The sequence below is a fragment of the Acanthopagrus latus genome, chromosome 9, assembly GCF_904848185.1.
Source record: "Acanthopagrus latus isolate v.2019 chromosome 9, fAcaLat1.1, whole genome shotgun sequence".
NCBI lineage: Eukaryota > Metazoa > Chordata > Actinopteri > Spariformes > Sparidae > Acanthopagrus > Acanthopagrus latus.
This window is the reverse complement of record NC_051047.1, coordinates 8,742,060-8,748,059: the sequence shown is the minus strand read 5'-3', so window position 1 is coordinate 8,748,059 and position 6,000 is coordinate 8,742,060.

The following is a 6,000-nucleotide window of genomic DNA, read 5'->3' as shown; positions in this document are numbered from 1 at the left end:
AGAAGAAGAAAACAAACAGAGTAGAGGGGAGAAAAAGATGTGGGGGGGGGCTGTACTGTACATCAAATATTAAATTGTTTATGATGGCAAATAGACTCATCTCAGCCCAGCCTGTTTGAAGTGACAGTCGTTGCTGCGAGTGCTGGATAAAGTGGATCAGGAGTGGGGAGGAAGGGAGGAGCAAAGCAAAATCAGTGAGGAATAGCAGAGTATAGTGAACTGTTCTTCAGAGCAAAGAATGTCCAACGACGTATGCTAAATTGTGCGGTTAAAAAAAAAAAAAAAATCATCAATCCATCTCCCTTTACATACGGGGTGTGAATACACACAAAGACACACACAGGCGTGAGTGTGCAGCACACACTCAGAGCCAAACCTTGGGGATTCGTGTGCCTTGCTTTTATCTCGCCTAACCACCAGTAGTCAAGTCAGGAACCTGGTGAATAATTCACTATATTTACCTGCTCCACTCCTCAAGACTTATAATGTTTGTATTGCAGCACAAGTAAATGAATAAATAAATAAATGAAGCACTAGGTGAACATGTGAATGCATAAATAAGTAAAGGGAGCAGGGAGGAAGGCCCGGCGTCTCAGCCAGAGGTATGTTGCCATCTTCTGGTTTCAGAGTCAAACTTCAGGGAAAGGAGCAGGTTTTTGCCCACAGATCAGCGCTCCAGCTTTCGTGACTTAAGTGAAAGTAGAATGTGTGTCTTCGCTGGTGGCAGCTGTAGCACCGAAACGAAACGCCCATCGGCACTGTTTGTATTTCTTTATTTCAAGTGGAAATATATGTAGAAACTTGTCACCAGTGGCTTGGGCTAACTTTTACCAAGTGCCAACATTACATTCATTTGAGTTTTGTCTCACAAAAAATCACAAACAAACGTCATCGATGGGGTTGTGAAATTATGCTCGTCTCGCTGTGCAAGTATATACATTTTCAATAGGTGACTCGAGGCCCTACTTTGAGGCATCACTGTGAGTCGTTGCCAGAATTTCGACGCCGTCTCTTGTTCGTCTCATTTGCATGTATGATTATCCACATATGCCCTCCTGTTCCACCACTGCTCCAGAAAATGATCTGTGCTGTGGCAGGGTGTTAATTGGCTTGGCCCCGCGGTGTGTACGTGCGCCGGTGTGTGCCCGTACGTCCGCGCAAATGTTTGCGTATGTATATGTCAGCATGTTGACAGCGTGAGCAGTGTCGGAGGCTCTCTCCGCGGCCCGGCACATGTGGCTCTCCACCAGTTTGAGTGGCTCTTTCCTCTGTTCCTAACATGTGCTCTGTGCCTCCCCGATCCCTGTCCAGCCCTGCTCGGATCTGTTAGGCCCTGTCCGCCACAGACAGGGCCCCACAGAGGAGCAGGACATTTACTGCAGCTGAGGGGATTGCATCAGATTACAGCAAGAGCTGGGCGATAATTTTACATTATAATGTACCGACTTTCGGTAGCATCGTATGATCAGCACGTGATCCTGACATGCAGTATTCAGTTGTCCAAATGAACAGTTTTTAAGTGAAGACTTTATTTTCGATCAAGTGTATAGCTCCAGTGGCTCAGCTAGGCCTGATGGTGGGTTAGCAATTTTTCTTGTTTACCCCCTATTTTCAAGCAAATTGTTATTAAAAACTACGACAATAAACTTTTTTTCTGACTTAACATTACCAACGATTCGATGATTTTATGATTTTTCATGTGTTTGCCATTTTACGATACATATCCACACACAATAAAATTCAAATGGCCGTCCTGAAAGTGACTTCAGACGTATCACCCAGCCCTAAATGAAACATACAAGCAGAATAAATACAGCTGGACTTGGTTTGTTGAGCTCTGTTCCACCAAAGCACTTGCACACACTGACCCCTGCGCTGTCAAAACATCTTCTAGTCCCAGTTGAGAAAACTCGGCAGCGAGAAACATTACCTTGTTTCCCAGACTTTGTCAGCCAAAGTCCTGTGGCATTTGTGTCCATTCCATTGTTTTGTACAAGAGGGTCCCGTGGGGGGGCTTGTGTGCCTTCCTTTATGGCGTCCGGCGAGTCCATGTTGCCTGCACGGTGTCCGGGCCCTGTACCTGTGTCTGTGTGCCTCTGGTGTCACCTGCCAAGTGTTCATGAGAGTGTGTCTGCGTGCTCTATGTGGTGTGATGGTTAGCAACATGAGAGGTGCTGTTCTGTTCCTCCTTCTGTGTTAAAAAGCGTTTGTGTGACTTTACTTTGTGTGTTGCTCTGCTGTCCGTTGTGTGGAGTTTTTGGTGGGGTCGGCGTGGGGTGCTGAATAAGCGGGATGCCACGCTGAGTGGGCACATGCCCCAGAAAGTGCCAGAAGACAATCAGCGCTGGCCGCCAAACACACACACACACACACACACACACACACACACACAAACTCTCCCTTTACTTCTCGTTTTTCCTGTCTGTATCTTTCCCACTATCCCTCCTTCCTCCATTTTGCCTGCGGCAAGACAGCTGTGTCCATCAGGCCGCGAGGCCCGTGACATCGGTCACACGCTAAGAACCCACTAAGATCATGGCAGTGGAGCAGCTCTTCTGGCTGTTTGTGCAGGGACGAGATGTGCTGGGGCTCCTTCATCACCAGCCTTATACAAACAGTGAACCATCCAATTTATCCAGTGATTTAAAAACACACTTTCTAACTGTTTTGGTTACTGTTTGTTAGTTCAATTGTTCACAACATTCACTTATTTTAATTGTATGTATCAAAACCATCAAAAAATATTTGGGCAGATGCAGACTCACTTTCACTGACACTGTGTGTGTAATGTATTAATTTGAAAAGAGACAGTTTGGTTCAAATAGCGTTTAGGAAATTAAAATGTAGAGCAGCAGCGAACTATAATTATAATTAGATAGGTAATTCAGTCAACACAGAGATTGAGGGATGATTTTCTTTCATTCATTTTCAGTTTGCAGGCCTCACTTCACTCTATTAAATCCTTTCATGTGGCGCTGGCAGCAGCAGAAGTACCAGTGTTTTGAATGGCTCCACAATAATGAGTGGACCGTCATTGTGGCTTCTGAATGAGATCCATTATGATTTCATGGCTGGTCGGGCAGAGTTTTAACTGCATGCTCTTCAGAAAGGTGTTGTCAGCGTCACTTAGAATTACCTGGATCTTTTATTGATGTTATGATGAATACTGAAAGAAGACAGAGAAATCACTCACTTAATGTCACATCCAAGCAGTTTTCCAAGATGGAGCATAAATGTAAAATCATTTCAACGTCTTAATCAAGTAAGTCAAATTCTTGTTAATAAAATGACTGCGCCAGTGGCCACATTACCAGGCACGTTAATAAACGTAAAAAAGAAAAGAAAAAAAACGGAGTGTGAAAGAGATCTCAGTCTCCATGGGACTTCCTGGTAAATTACAAGTGAAGTACGGTAAATAATATCAAATAACCAATTTTTTTACAAACATCTTTCAAAACCAGAATGTACTGTGCAATAGATTTTGATTTGAATTATATTTGTAATGCACAAGTTATTAATGTGTTTACTCGTGTAAGTGGCAAGGGGAGTCACCGAAGCAGTTAAAAAAAAAGTTGTTATATGCAAAAAAAAAAAAAAATCAAACCACACTCTCATAACAATTTTTTTCTTCACAGCAGGGCTTAAAAACACACTTTCACATTAAAGGTTGTCACAGATTTCTGCTCATATGTTCGAAATGGACTTGCTCCCCTCAGAAACACAACATTTCACTTTACTTTTCACCTCCTTCATCATGGAAAGATTCGATAGAAAGGTGACAGTTCATACAACATCACTGCATTTCATCTTTATTCCACAATTAAAATGCCTCCTCCTTCCTGAACACCATTGTGCATTTTACACTGTTTTTCTCTCCTCTTAGAATGCTTCTGGATTTTTTATTTGTGTGTGTGTGTTTTTGTTGTCGCCCCGTCGCAGATAGCCCTCCTGATAAAATTACAGTAATCCTGCTGTTGGTAATCCATTACCCGCAGCCATGTGGAGCTGTATTTACAATAAAAATATTGTCACACGTTGCCACAGCTGCTCCAATTCACTTAATGTCGGGCTTTAAGGAGCAGCTAAAAGCTTTGCTCCGACAGCTCTGCGTCTTTGATGTTGGGGAACTGGATATCCCCACAGATCTGGAACACAGTCCCAGAATAAACACTGTGGTCTGGAGGTTAACTCGCAGAGCACTATATAGCCTGAATGCTGAAATCCATACGGCTTCAATGAAGGTGCCTGGCTCTCTCTCCCTCTCCCTCTCTCTCTCCTCTCCCCACCTCACCCTTCATTCATTCGCTGCTTTTCTTCCCCCCCTCTCTCTCTCTCCCTGTCTCTCTATCTCTCTCACTCGAGCTTGCTTTGGTAACTTTGTGCGCTCCCTCTCTATCTGTCCCTCTTCATCCCTCTGTCTCTCGTCCTCCCTTTTCGCCTTGGCCCGTTTGAGGAGCCGTGCTCTCTTTGACCTGCCGCTTGTCAGTGTTAATTGTATGGGTTTAATTACAAAAACACATTTAGCACGTTGAAAGGGGGTTTAAGTTAAATCCTTCCTCCACAGACCAAACCTCCAGGATTTGGACGTGGCGGGGCTGTATCAGCTATCCGAGTCAGATTAGATGCTGCCTCTTATCTTCCCACAGCCGTGTCTTTTGAGCCGCCTTTTTATTCGGCTGTCTGTCTGAGGCTTTTTGCAGGCTGCTTAGATGCTCTTAGCAGAGGCAGTTTGATTTGAATCACGCGTCCACTCCTTAAAAAAGGTGACCCGTTTTGTTTGTAAAGTGACTGTGAAATCACACCGAGAACTTGTGCAAGCCGTTTGGTTAATTTGGCACAAACACATCAACAAAAATAATTTATGTCGACTAAATGAATTTAATTTTCAAGTTTGTACCCATAAGGCAGCTTGTGTTCAGTGAAACACATTTGCAGGAACAATTCAAACAATAAAAATTGTCCAGGTTTTAATTACTTTCATCTGAAAAAGACAACAAACTCACAAGTTCACACACAGTTTGTAAGAAAGAGTTTTAGGGGTTCAGAGTTTAAGAAATTTTTAATGAAATGAAGAATTTTAAAGTTTAACCATTAACTCACAGAATCTCAAATGTGCCCGAACTAAAAATATCTTTAGAAATAACACAATGACACAATTCTGCGGCAGACTTAATTCAGCGGGTTCCAGTCCATTGTGAGGCAGCCAGCGATGTTCTGTTTAATCACAAGGATTTGTCATGTGATTGACGGACTGTTGACAGCAGTATTGGGGCAGTATTTAGCAAGGTCTCAGGACCCCCGTGGCTAAAGTGAATTTTATGGAGACACTGGTGGGTCCCTGGCATAACAAGAAGTCAGGCCGTTTTTTAAAGCCGATGCAAATGAAGGTATTTCATGTTGACATCTCACCGTCTGGGGTGTGAGAGTTGATCACTTTGTGCATGGTGGGAAAAAAACAAAAGTGCACACAAAGCCAACCCTACTGCATAGTGTCTGTGTGTGTGTAAGTGTTTAAGTGTGTGTGTGTGTGTGTGTGTGTGTGTGTGTGGTTACACCCACCACTGTCCCGCTCTGTCTCTTGGAGCAGAGTACATTAACAGACCTAATTTACTATCTACAGACTCTGCCGACTGGAACATGTGGAGTTAGGCGCTTGGTTGACAATGCTTGGATTGAAAACGGGGCCGGTGGCTGCTGGTCATTGTGTGTGTGTGTGTGTGTGTGTGTGTGTGTGTGTGTCTAATTATGAGTTACTGCTGCAGAACTTTTACAGTCGACAGTGAGAGAAATGCCAGCACGGCCTAGGAAATTAATTTGTAAGAAAATGATTGAAGGTAAATTAGTGAGGTGTAATTATCAGTATGCTCACAATGTAATTTTGACTATTTTTATGTGAGATGATTGGAATGTTTTTAATATACTTTTGTTTCTCTTTATAAAACACACACTTGTTTGTAATATTTCCTACTTTACTCCTCAGATTTTATAATCTTGTATTAA